This window comes from Chrysochloris asiatica, unplaced genomic scaffold (genome assembly GCF_000296735.1).
Source record: "Chrysochloris asiatica unplaced genomic scaffold, ChrAsi1.0 scaffold00023, whole genome shotgun sequence".
NCBI classification, from domain to species: Eukaryota; Metazoa; Chordata; class Mammalia; order Afrosoricida; family Chrysochloridae; genus Chrysochloris; species Chrysochloris asiatica.
In genome coordinates, this window is record NW_006408541.1 from 24,798,421 (window position 1) to 24,812,190 (window position 13,770).

At 39.3% G+C, this 13,770-nt stretch overlaps 1 pseudogene; it reads right to left on the reverse strand.

Moving 5' to 3' along the window:
- Nucleotides 1-13,770, reverse strand: part of LOC102823156 — a 55,420-nt pseudogene that overhangs the window by 34,845 nt on the left and 6,805 nt on the right.

Sequence of the window (13,770 nt, forward strand, 5' to 3'; positions counted from 1 at the left end):
GAAATTGTCAAAAATGAAATGGAACACATAAACATCAGAGTGGCTGGTGGGCTCAAACTATGGACCTTGTGGTTGCAGTCCAGTGCTTATCATATGGAGACACTGCACTATCTAAACCCACTGGAAGAAATGTTGAAGTAAAAGCTCTGAACAGAAGATTTTGCAGGGCAACTTGGGAAGACCAAGTCAAGTGTTATGAAATGTGCAAAGATCTGGAGTAAGAAAACCAAAAGAGAAGAATACATTTGGCAATTCTCAAGCTGAAATAACTGAAGAAAAATTCAAGCCTTGAGTTGAAATATTGAAGGATTCTATGGCAAAACATCCACCAACTGCTTCATGGAAATCGTACATGGGGTTACTCCATGAGTCAGAACCGACTTGTCAGCACTCAACAATGGCAACAACATAGGCAAAATATTGAATGACATAGAAAGCATCAGAAGAAGATGGAAGGAATACTTAGTCACTGTTCCAAAAAGAATTGGTCAATGTTCAACCATTTCAAAAGGTAGCACGTGATACGAACCAATGGTATTGAAGGAAGACCAAGCAGCACTGAAAGCATTGGTGAAAAACAAGACTCCAGGAATTAATGGAATACAAATTGAAATGTTTCAACCAACTGATGTAATGCTGGATGTACACTCTAGTCTACGCCAAGAAATTTGGAAGACAGTTATCTGACCAACCAACTAGAAGAGATCTATATTTGTGTTCACTCCAAAGAAAGGTGACCCAATGAAATGCAGAAATTATCAAACAATATAATTAATATCACATGCAAGTAAAATTTTGTTGAAGATAATTAAAAAAGGGATGTCATTGCTGATGCCAAATGGTTCTTATCTGAAAGCAGAGAATACCAGAAAGATATTTACTTGTGTTTTGTTGACTATGTAAAGGCATTCGACTGTGTGGATCAAACAAACTATGGACAACATTGCAAAGAAGGGGAAATCCAGAACATTTAATTGTGCTGATGCAGTGACAGTACATAGACTAAGAGGCAACTGTCTGAAACAGAACAAGGTAATACTGCATGGTTTAAAATCATCAAAGGTGAGCTCTGGGGTTATATACTTTCACCATACTTATTCTGTTTGCTGAATAAATAATGTGAAAAGTTGGACTATATGAAGAAGAATGTGGCATCAGGATTGGAGGAAAGGCTCATTGACAATCTGCAGTATGTAGAGGACACATTCCTTGCTGAAAAGTAAGAGGATTTGATGAAGATCAAAGAATACAGCATTTATTATGAAATTTAATATAATGTAAAGAAAACAAAACAAAAAACTCCCTCAAAACTGGACCAGTAAACAACATCACGATAAATGAAGAAAAGACAGGAATTGTCATGGATTTAACTTTACTTGAATCTACAGTAATGCTCATACAAGCATCAGTCAAGAAACCAAATGGTATATTGCATTGGGCAAATCTGCTACAAAAGACTTCTTTAAAATATTAAAGAACAAGGGTATTACTTTGAGAATTAAAGTGCTCCTGACCCAAGTCACATGGTATTTTCATCGCCTCATATGCATGTGAAAGTTGCACAATGAATATGGAAGACTGCAAAAGAATCAATGTATTTGAATTATGGTGTTGGTGAAGAATATTTAAAGTACCGATGGCTGCCAGAAGAACAAATGAATCTGTCTTGGAAGAAGCACAACCAGAATGTTTCTTAGAGACAATGACGGTGAAACTTCATCTCACATACTTTGGACATGTTATCAGGAGGGACCAGTTCCTGGAGACAGACATCATGCTAGAAGAGGGTCATCCACACAAAGGACGACCCCCCAGCAAGATGGATTGAGATAGTAGCTGAAACAACCGGCTCAAATATAACAAAAGTTGTGAGGATGGCATAAGACTTAGCTGCCTTTTGTTCTGTTATGCTTAGAGTCACTATGAATCGGAACTGTTTTGACAGTGCCTAACAACACCACCACCAGATGAAGAGGACCTCCATCCTAGTGAAAGAGACAGATAATACATAAGAAAAGCTGGGTACTAGCTGAGGCATTGGTTCATGGGTGGATGGAGTCCAATATTGGAGATTCTTGAGAGCTGGGAGTACTAGGTATGAAGATGGGGCCAGAGGTTGGAAAAGGAGAGAACATTACTATGGGTGTCATGATGACAGAGACTACCCCTAGTTTGCTCTCCATTGATAGCTCAGTGCTTGGCCCAGAGTAGGAGTGTATTAAACATGGAAGGAATGAATGATCAATGTGCTTGAGATAGGGGACAAAGCTGGGGACTCCCCAACTGGACTTACCATGGGGCCAGGATCACAGTTCTAGACTGGCCAGCCCTACTGTTTGGATCCATTCTCGGGCATTCTCTAATCTCTCCCTGAGCTGTTTCCTGCAGCCAATCCCAGCTCAGGACCACGTATGGGTCCAGTATCTCTACCTAGCCTGCTTTCCTCACTTTGCAATTTATAGGGTGAAGATACGTAGCATTCAGACCCTGGAATGACATTGGTCAAACAGAGGTCAGGAGCAAAAGTGACCATTACTGACTGAGCCTGCATCTCAGGCTGAACCCTGACCCAGCCACAGACTGAATCTTGAACCTGAGCCCGCATTGAACCTTATCCTCAGTTAGCACAGATTCCAGCCCCAGAATGAACTCAGTCTCAAATTGAGGCCTTATCCCACCAAATGTTGCCCCTAATTTTAAATTTATACTATAATGACCTGATGCCATTTAAAAGTTGTTGTTCTTTCAACTTTTTATTGTGACATGAGTGAAGGTTGACAGAGCAGATCACAAGTTTTACATCCAACAAATCATGTACTTTGCTTCATTACAATGATTGCAATCCCCTCAAGGTACCATCAGTTAACAGTATTTACCTTTATTCACTTTAACTCCTTTCTGTGTCTTTCATACCCTTATCTTTCCTGCACCAACCTCCTTCTTGTATTTAGCCTGCCATGTCATTCATGGTAGCATGAGCTTACCCACTAGCCCTTTTACCTTCCCTAACTATCATAGAATGTTTCTTTTATCAAGAAAATATTTTCTTAACTTTTTACAACAGTGATCTCATACAATATCTGTCCTTTTGTGGTTGACTAATTTCACTCAGCATAGTATCCTTTGTTGTTGTTAGGTGCCATTGAGTCGGTATGCCAACTCATAGTGATCCTATGCACAACAGAACAAAACACTGCCCGATCCTGGGCCAACTTCACAATTGTTGCCATGCTTGAGCCCATTGATGCTTCCACTTTGCGAATCCATCTCACTGGGGGTCTTCCTCTTTTTCTCTGACCCTCCACTTTACCAAACATGATATCCTTCTCCAGCGATTGGTCCCTCCTGACAACATGTCCGAAGTATGAGAGACGAAGTTTGGCCATCCTGATCTCCAAGGAGCACTCTGGCTGCACTTTTTGCAACACAGATCTGTTTATTCTTCTGGCAGCCCATGGCACTTTCAATATCCTCCTCCAATACCATAACTCAAAAGCATCAATTCTTCTACGGTCTTCCTTATTCACTGTCCAGCTTTCACATGCATATGAGGTTATTGAAAGTATCCTCTAGGTTCATCCATGTTGTGAGGTGTTTTATAGATTCATCATTATTCTTCAATAGTACATAGTATTTCATTATGTGTATGCACCAAAGTTTGTTTAAAAATTCTTCTATGGATGGACATTTAGGCTGTCTGCATCATTTTGCTATTGTGAAGGGTGCTGCAGTGAACATGGGTGTGCAAATATCTAGTCATATCACGGCTCTGATTTCTTGAGGATGTTTACCAAGTAGAGGGATTGCTGGGTCATATGGTATTTCTATTTCCAAGTTTTTGAGAAAGCGTCATAACATTTTCCACAGTGGTTGCACCTTTTACAATCCCACCAGCAGTGTAGGAGGGTCCCAGTTCCTCAACAACCTTGCCAGCATTTGTTGTTTTCTGTTTTCTTTGAATTTTGGTATTAATGCTAAAGTAAGACGATATCTTGTTGTTGTTTTGATTTGCATCTCTCTAAACGAGTCCTGGTGTGGCACTGTGGGTTAATGTGCCAGACTGCAAAGCAGTTTGAACTGTAAGATCGGTTGTTCAGGCTCACCAGCTGCTCCTTGAAAACCCTATACAGGGTCGCTATGGGTCAGATTAAACTCAACAGCACTTAACAACAACAACAATGGATAATGGAGAGTCCTGGTGTGGCACTATGGGTTAATTCGCCAGACTGCAAAGCTGTTTAAACTTCAAGGTCATCGATTCAACCTCACCAGCTGCTCCTTGGAAACCCTAGACAGGGTCTCTATGGGTCGGAACTGACTCAACAGCACTCAACAACAACAATAACAACAGTGGATAATGGACTGTAAACCATAATGTCGGCAGTTCAAACCCACCTGTTGCTCCCTGGAAATCCTATACAGGGTCACTATGAGTCAAAAACGACTCGATGGCACTTAACAACAACAACAACAAATGGATAATGATCATGAGCATTTCTTCATATGTTTGTTCGCCACCTGAATGTCTTCTTTGGTGAAGTGTCTGTTCATGTCCCATTTTAAAATTGGATTATTTGTCTTATTGAGGCATTGAAGTGTTCTATAAATTTTAGAGAGTAGTCCTTTGTCTAATATGTCATTGCCAAACATTTTTCCCAGTCTGTGGGTTCTCTTTTTACTCTTTTGGTGAAATCCTTTGATGTACGTAAGTGTCTAATTTTTAGGAAGTCCCAGTCATCTGTTTTGTTTTCTGTTCGTGTGTTTCCAGTTATGTTTGGTAGTGTATTTAAATAAAATGACGTCTTGCATTAGGCAAATCTGCTGCGCAAGACCTTTTTAAAGTGTTGAAGAGCAAAGACATTAGCTTGAGGACTAAGGTGCTCCTGACCCAAGCCATGGTATTTTCAATAACCTCATATGCGTGCAAAAGCTAGACAGTGAATAAAGAAGACTGTAGAAGAATTGATGTTTTTAAAATAGGTGTTGGAGGAGAATATTGAAAGTGCCGTGGGCTGCCAAAAGAACCAATAGATCTGTGTTGGAAGAAATGCAGCCAGAGTCTTCCTTGGAGGCCAGGATGACCAAACTTTGTCTCCCATACTTCAGACATATTGTCAGGAGGGACCAGTCACTGGAGAAGGATATCATGTTTGGTAAGGTCAGAGAAAAAGAGGAAGACCCCCAATGAGATGGACTGGCCAAGTGGCAGCATTGATGGACTCAAGCGTGGCAACAGTAGTGAAGTTGGCCCAGGATTGGGCAGTGTTTTGTTCTGTTTTGCATAGGGTCACTATGAGTCGGTACTGACTCAATGGCACCTAACAACAACAACTTGTTAAAGATACTGTCTCTTCCCCATTTAACATATTTTAATCATTTGGCAAAGATCAATTGACTGTAAAAAGATGTATTTACTTCTGGTTCTCAATTGTGTTCCATTGATCTATGTGTCTTTCTTTGCACCAGTACCAGGTGTTTTGACTAGTGTGGTTGTTAAGTTGGTTTTGAGTTTGGGAAGTGAGAGGTCTCCTACTTTATTATTCTTTTTTGATAATGCTTTGCTTACCAGAGGTGTATTTCCTTTGTATTAACGTTATAGATTAGTTTTTCCATTTCTTTAAATAACATTGAATTCTGGATTGGGATTGCATTGTATCTGTGGATCCATCACTCGTCTGTCAGTTTGTCGTACTGTGGTGGTTTGTGTGTTACTGTGACTGGATGCTATGCTGCAAGTGTTTTAAATACCAGCAGGGTCACCCATGGTGGACAGGTTTCAGCTGAGCTTTCAGCCTAAGACAGACTAAGAAGAATGATGTAGACTGAGGGATATCATTGGTGATGTCAGATAGATCTTGACTAAAAACAAAGAATACCAGAAAGATGTTTGTCTTTTGGCTGTGTAGGCCATGACAAGCTATGAACAACATTGTGAAGAATGGGTATCCCAGAACACTTACCTGTTTTTTTTGAGGAACCTCTACAGAGACCAAGAGGCAGTTGTTTGAACAGAACAAGGGGATACAGAATGGTTTAAAATCAGGAAAGATATGTGCCAGAGTTGCATTCTTTTACTATACTTATTCAATCTGTATGCTAAACAAATAATCCAAAAAACTAGATTATATGAAGAAAAATGTGGCATCAGGATTAGAAGAAGACTCATATGTAGATGATACAACCTTGTTTGCTGAAAGCAAAGAGGGCTTAAAATACTTACTGATGAGGATCAAAACCACAGTCTTCTATATGGGTTGCACTTCAATGGAAAGAAAACAAAAAATCCTCACAACTGGGCCAATAAGTAACAATAAGCTGGGGAAAGGTTGAAGTTGTCAAAGAGGGCATTTTGTTTGGGTCCACTATCAACACTCATGGAAGCAGCAGTCAAGAAATCAAACAATGTATTGCATTAGGCAAATCTGCTGCACTGGACCTCTTCAAAGTGTTCAAGATCTAAAGTGTCAGTCAGTTTGAAGACTATGGTGTGCCTGATTCAAGTCATGATATTTTCAGTAGCCTCATATGCATGTGAAAATTGGACAATGAGTAAGGAAGACCATAGAAGAATTGATGCATTTGAGCTATGGGGTTGGAGAAAAATATTTAAAGTGCCATGGATTGCCAGAAGAACAAATAAATCTATGTTGGAATAAGTACAGCCAAAATGCACCTTAGAAGCCAGGATGACAATACTTTGTCTCTTATACTTTAAAGATTTTATCAGGAGGGATCTGTCCCTAGAAAAGGACATCATGTTTGGTAAAGTGGAGGGTCAGCGAAAAAGAGGAAGACCCTCAATGAGATGGACTGAGACAGTGGCAGCAGCAATCAGCTCAAACATAACAATAATTGTGAGGATGGTGCATGATGAGGCAATGTTTCATTCTATTGTGTACAGGATTGCTGTGAGTCGGAACTGACTCAGAGACACCTAACAACAGCATATTTGTAGATTGCTTTGGGTATTGTTGATATTTTCACAATGTTAAGTTTTCTTATCCACAAACATTTCTGCAGATCTTTTTTGGTTTCTTATAGTAGCGTTTTGAAGTTTGCTCTGTATAGGTCTTGTTTCATCTTTTGGATGGCTACTGTAAATGGTATTTTTTCCTGATTTCCTTTTCAGAGCTCTCTTTGGTAGTGTAAAGGAATCAACTGATTTTTGTATGTAGATCTTGTACTTTACCACTTTGCTAAATCTGCAAATAGAGTTTTACTTATTCTTTGCCAATTTGAATGCTTTTAATTTCCCTTTTTTGCCTTATAGCTCTGGTTAAGACTTCCAGCACACTACTGAATAGGGGTGGAGATAAAGGGCACCTTTATCTGGTTCCTGTTCACAAATGAAATGACTTTTGAGTTTCTTTTCACCATTGAGAGTGATGTTTGTTGTTGATTTTGTATATATGCCCTTAACTATGTTGAGGAGTAAAACCTATTTTGTTGAGTGTTGGATTTTGTCAAATGCCTTTTCTGCATTGATTGATATGATCATGTGAGTTTTAAACTTTGTTTTATTTATGCGGTAATGTACATTGATTATTTTTCTAATATTGCACTAGCCTAGTGTGAATCTCAGTTGCTCATAATGTATTATTATTTTGATACATTATTGGATTCTCTTAACTAAGATTTTGTTGAGAATTTTTGCATCTATGTTCATGAGGGCTATTGATCTATAATTTTCTTTTTTTTAGTGATGTCTTTGCCTGGTTTGGTATCAGAGTTATGCTTGCTTCATAAAATGAATTTGGGAGCTTTCCATCCTTTTTTATATTATGGAATAGTTTCAGTAGAGTTGGTGTCAGTTCTCTGAATGTTTGGTAGAATTCACCAGTAAAGTCATCTGGGCCTGGGATTTTTTTAGTTGGGAATTTTTTTAAATGACTGGATCGATTTCTTCTCTTGTTATATATATGTCTATTCGAGTTTTCTACTTCAGTCTGTGTTAATTTAGATAGGTCTTGTGGTTCTAGGAATCTCCATTTCTTCTAGATTTTCAAATTTGTTGGAGTACAATTCTTCATAGTATTCTGTTTTTATCTTTTTTTTCCCCCTCTGTTGGTTCTGTTGTGGTGTCACCTATATAATTTCTTATTCATGCTATTTGTATCTTCTCCTTTCCTTTTGTTAGATTTGCCAAGGTTTTGTTGGTTTTATTAATTCTTTCAAAGAACCAACTTCTTGTTTTGTTGATTCATTCTATTGTTTTTCTGTTTTCTATTTCATTCATTTCTTCTGATATTTATTATTTAGTTTCTCCTAGTGGCAGTAGGTTTACTTAGCTGTTCTTTTACTAACTGTTGAGATGTTTGGTTAAGGTGTTTATTTTGGTTCTTTCTTCTTTATGGATGTGTGCTTTTATTGCTATATATTGCCTTCTGAGCACTGCTTTTGCTGTATCCCAGAGGTTTTGGTGTGTAGTGTTTTCATTCTAATTTGATTCAAGTAATTTTCAAATTTTAGATGTTATTTGTTCTGTTACCCAGTATCTTTTAAGAAGGGTATTATTCAATTTCCATGTGTTTGGGGTTTTTTGTCTTTGATTTTTCCTATTGTTGATTTCTAACTTTGTGGCATTGTTATCTGAGAAGATGTTTTATAGTTTTATTTTGTGTGTGGGGTGGTGGTGGTGACGGGCAGGAAGGAAGAGGCTTCACTGCATTTTTGAAGGTTCCTGATGATATAGGTTTACTTTTTCTTTTCCATGTCTTTTTCTGTAGCTCCTTGGCCCTCTTTGCCTGGATGCTGAAGAACCAGGCATGGACATGGGCCATGCAGAGATTGCCAAATGCCTTGAAGTTCTTCTCTTTCTGTGTGATGACCTGGGCGTTTTCCTTCTTGTAGATGTTCGGGATAGGCATCACTGGTCTGGTCAGCTGAGTGGCCAGTTTGAGTTCTTCAACAGAGCTGTCTCCCTTCTTGGGGTCAGAGGGCTTCCCAGGGAATAGGATGAGCTTGGAACAGTATTCCTTCAGCCACTGCACATTAGCTTGCAAAGACTCAGTGGACTAGTTCCTCCTCCTGGGGTCCACAGAGAACCCAGTAGTCCAGCCATCTTCTTGTACATACCAGCCATCCTCAGCTCTTCCAAGCTGAAGCCCCTGCCTGCTCAGATTTTGGTGTGATACTGCACAATGGATGGGTCTGGATGCAGCATGGTGGGCTTTGGCTTGCTGGGCCTTGAGTCTGTGGATCTTCTGCACCAGCTGATTGGACCACATGGCCACGTGCTGCTGCCAATCCTTAAGGAAGTGAGGCTTTAGGATCATACCATTCCCACTGGGCACCAAGGCTGGCTATGACCCTCCTAGAAGCAGAACGGCTGAGCAGAAAAAGCACTTTGTAGTATTTTGATGTTCTTCAATTTATTGAGGTTTGCTTTGTGACCTAACGTGTGGTCTATTCTGGAGAATGTTCCATGTGCACTGGAAAACAACACATGCTTTGCTGTTGTTGGAGTGAGTGCTTTGTAATAAGTCTATGAGGTCAAGTTGGTTGATTGTGTTGTTTAGTTCTTCTGTGTCTTTGTGGCGTTTCTAGTTTTACTGTCCTTCGTCAAAAGTGGTGTATTAAAATATCCTACTATTAATGTAAGGAGCTCTGGTAGCGTAGTGGTTACGAATCGGGCTGCTCACCCCAAGGTCGAGAGAAAGATAAGGCTTTCTGCTTCCCTAAAGATTTACAGCCCTGGAAACTCTGTTTTTGTTGTTGTTGTTAAACCCTGTATAGGATCGCTATTAGTCGGAACCCAACTCCACAGCACATAACCACCACCACTACCACCGTTAGTACTGAAGACTCATCTGTTTCTTTATTCAGTTTAATTAGAATTTGATTTATGTATTTTGGAGCTTTTTCATTGGGGGCATAGATATTCATTATGGTTATATCCTATTGTTCCAACTGATCCCTTAGTCATGATATAATGTCCTTCTTTGTCTCTTATGCTGGTTTTTGCCTTAAAGTCTATTTTACCAGAGATTAAAATGGCCACTCATGCTTATTTTTGATTATTATTAGCTTCATATACATTTTCCATCCTTTGATTTTTAGTCTATTTTTGTCTTTGTGTGTAAGATGCATCTACTGCAGACAGCATATTGAAAGCTCCCACTTTCTTATCCATTTTGCTCTCTCTGATTCTTGACTGGTACATTTAATCCATTTATATCCAGTGTAATTATTGATAGATATGAACTGATTACTGTCATTTTGCTGTGTTTTTTAATTGTGTGTGTGTATGAGTGATGCTGTTGGTTTCTTTGCTTCACATAATTTTCTGTGCTAAGAAAATTATGTTTGTAGGTTTTCTTTTTATTTTCATTTCTATTGTGTTAATGTTTACCAGATCTTTATGATTTTCCTCTTTTTTATTTTATGTGAGGGTGTATTAAAGTTCTTTGAGGTTGCTGTGCAATTTATTCATTTTTTCCCCACTTAAAGCAGTCTGCTCCCATAAAGATTTACAGCCTTGGAAACCCTGTGCAGGGTCACTATGAATCGGAACCGACTCCACAGTAGTTAACAACAACAACAACAAAATAGTCTGATCTTGAAGTCTACGTGATTTCCTCATGTTTTGTACCTATACTATTCCCTCTTTTAGTTTCATAGTTGACTTCATTATAAATTAATACCTCTAATTTCCTATTTTCAGTTTTGTAGGCTTGTTTTACTTTAAATACATCTATATCTGGATTGAGTTTTGGGTGGTGTTGTCATGTATGTTAATCTCAAGTTGTTGTCTGTTGTCATTGCATCTCAGTCCAAAGAACATCCGTTAGTATTTTTTATAAAGAAGGTCAGGTTATTACAAATTCCTTTTATTTCTGTTTATCTGAAAGTGTCCTAATTTTACCATCATATTTGAGTGTGTGATTCTTGGTTGGCAGTTTTTTCTTTTAGTATTTTGTATATGTCATCCCATTGCCTTCTTGCCTGCATGGGCTCTGCTGAGAAATCAGAGCTTAGTCTTATTGGTTCCCCTTTGTAGATAATTGTTTTTCATGAGCTGCTCTCAAGATTCTTTCCTTGTCTTTGGTTTTAGAAAGTTTGATTATTATATGCCTTGGTGATTTTCTTTTGGGATCTATTCTGTTTGGGGTTCGTTCAGTTTCCTGTATACTTATCACTTGGCTTTCACAATGTTAGAGAAGTTTTCTTCCAACAACTTTTTGACAATTTTCTCTGTGCTTTTTATTAATAGTCTCTCCCTGTTCTGGAATTCCGGTCACCCATAAGTTAGTTCTCTTCATGGTGCCTCACATAACTCTTAGCTTTTTCCATTCTTGTTTCTATTTATTCTTCTAGCATATTAGTATTGAGAAATTTAGCTTCAAGCTTGCTAATCTGAGCTTCTATTGCTACGAACCTATTCTTTTGACCTTTCTGAAAACTTAGTATTCATCTTCTGGACTTCTAATTTCAGGTTTGTATTGTTTCAAAGCTTGCATTTATTTTGTCTGTTTGTACTTGTAGTATTTTCTTGAATTCTTTTAAAGGTTTTTCAATGTTCTCCTTGCTTTCCTCAATCATTCTGTCAATCCTTTGAAGGTTGTTGTTCTTGTTAAGTGCCATCAAGTTGGTTCCAACCCATGGCGATCCTGTATAGGGTTTCTGAGGAGCAACTGGTGAGTTTGAACCACCAACCTTGTGGTTTAAACCTACTTTGCCATCCAGCGCATTGAAGTTACTTAAATATAATTCTTTTGAATTCTTTTTCAGTTAATCCCTTTACTTCCTTTTCATCAGAAACATTTTCTGGCTCTGCGTATTGGTCATTTATTTGAGCCATTCTTCCTTGTTTCTTTATGTGAGCTAAAATTGTTGTCTCCAGAACAATTGATGTTGTGGTATTTGTATTTAATCGAATTGTATGTTGATATGTTCTTAGGCTCTCACTAACTGTCTACTGTAGCTGTAGTTAGAGAATGGAAATTTGTGCACCATTCTCCATTTGCTCTCTCCTGTAGGATGGGAAAGAGGAGAGCCCCGCACCCCACCCCCCGCTACCCCTACACACAAGAAAACAAAGCAGAATGAACAAATAAGCAGCCAGTAATGAAAAGTAAAAACAGGAAATGAGAAAAAAGACACAAAAACAGGCAGCAACCAGAGAAAAAGAATAAAATAATTAAAAAGAGAAAAGATGGACAGGAACCATAGAAGAGGAAAATAAGAGAGAAAATAAGAGGAAGAAAAAGACCACTGAGAAAAACTAGGGAGAGGGAAGATGAAAAAGGAAAGAGAGAAGAAAGTAGTTAAAAACAATCAAAAAGGAAAAAAAGGAAGAGGGGAAATGAGAAACAGAAGAAAAGAAGGAAAAACAAAAGTGAGATAGAAAGTATAAAATTCAAGGGAATGGAAAGTGAAGAAGAAGAAGAAGAAAGAACAAACTAAAATAATTAAACAACAAAAGGAAGAAAACAGAAAGAGTACAGCTGTTAGACCTAAAGAGGAGAAAACTCTGGGGCTCCTGCCAGCCAAAGAGCTCACAAGGTAGGTGTGTGATGCAACAGGGAAGTTCCTGGCCCAAGATGGAGCTCCTATAGGCCTAGGTGTTATCTATGTTCAGGGCATTCAATCCAGAAGTAGATTGTGGAGGTCCTTGATGTAGCTGGTTTCAGTGTCTGCTAGGACCACAGGGCAGCTGGGGATAGGGTGACTGGCTATGAATGTTTCTGCTAGACCAACGTTGGTCTCGTGGCTCTGTGGGTTCTGTAGGTCTGGAGCTGATCCCATTTGAAACCAGACATCTGCCTCATAAGGTGTGGCTTACAGCCATAAGGCCTCAAACTCCAGGAAAGCAGGGTCTGTGCTGGGTGGGGGTAGAGGAGAGTGAGAGCTGGCCACACCTCTGGTCACCAGGGGAATGTGGGAAAAAAGAAGGAATCACACCGTTTCCGCCTCCTGTGTGAATCCAGTCTGTGACTCCTCTGTTGCCTAAGCTGTCACCTAAGCCCAAGCTGGTTGTGCAGTGTCAGACAGGCTTCTTCTCTTGCTGTCCCCAGCAAGCGCCCAATCCACCCCTGCAACCCTTCGTCTGAAGCTCAGGGTCCCAGGTCCTCCATCTGTGTCTGTCTATTCAGTCTCCTGCATTCCTACTGTAGAGAATCTGCTCAGCACACCTGCCCAGTCCTCCATCTTGAAAGTTATAAAACTGAATCATAGCATACATGAAGACAAGTGCCCAAATCACAAATATACAACTTAATGGATTTTCACAAACTAGCCCCATCCATGTAACCAGCATCTATATCACGTAACAGAATATTGCTAGAACCCCTCAAACCCTCTCAGACACCCTTCTGGTTACTACCTCCCCAAGATTAACCACCCTTTTGACTTCTATCAGCATATATTAATTTTGCCTGTTTATGTACCTTTTATATAATTAAAATCATACAGTATAGTGTTTTTTGTGTTCCCTAGGAGTCCTGGTGTGGCACTGTAGGTTAATGCACTGGATTGCAAAGTCCGTTTGAATCGCAAAGTCAGTTGTTCAAGCTCATCAGCTGCTCCTTGGAAACCCCATACAGGGTTGCTGGGGGTCAGATCCGATTCAATGGCACTTAAAAACAACAAGTGCTGCTGTAACAGAAATACAGAAATTGATTCTTTCACAGTTTAGGAGGCTAGACCAAATTCAGAGCACTGACTCTAGTTGTTGTTGTTGTTGTTGTTGTCAGGTGCCATCGAGTCGGAACCGACTCATAGCGACCCCATGTACAGCAGAACGAAACAATGTTCGATCCTGGGCCAACC